Source organism: Colobus angolensis, unplaced genomic scaffold (assembly GCF_000951035.1).
Source record: "Colobus angolensis palliatus isolate OR3802 unplaced genomic scaffold, Cang.pa_1.0 Scaffold164, whole genome shotgun sequence".
Lineage (NCBI taxonomy): Eukaryota > Metazoa > Chordata > Mammalia > Primates > Cercopithecidae > Colobus > Colobus angolensis.
Genome location: NW_012114755.1, coordinates 2,243,929 through 2,244,195, shown reverse-complemented (window position 1 = coordinate 2,244,195; position 267 = coordinate 2,243,929).

Below are 267 nucleotides of genomic sequence, written 5' to 3'. Positions count from 1 at the left end.
TTTTTTTTTTTTGAGACAGCATTTTACTCTTGTCACCCTGGCTGGAGTGCAGTGGTGTGATCTCAGCTCACTACAACCTCCACCTCCTGGGTTCAAGCAAATCTCCTGCCTCAGCCTCCCAAGTAGCTGGGATTACAGGCGCCTTCCACCATGCCCAGCTAATTTTTTGTATTTTCAGTAGAGACGGATTTTCACCATGTTGGCCAGGCTGGTCTCAAACTCTTGACCTCAGGTGATCCACCCGCCTTGGCCTTCCAAAGTGCTGGG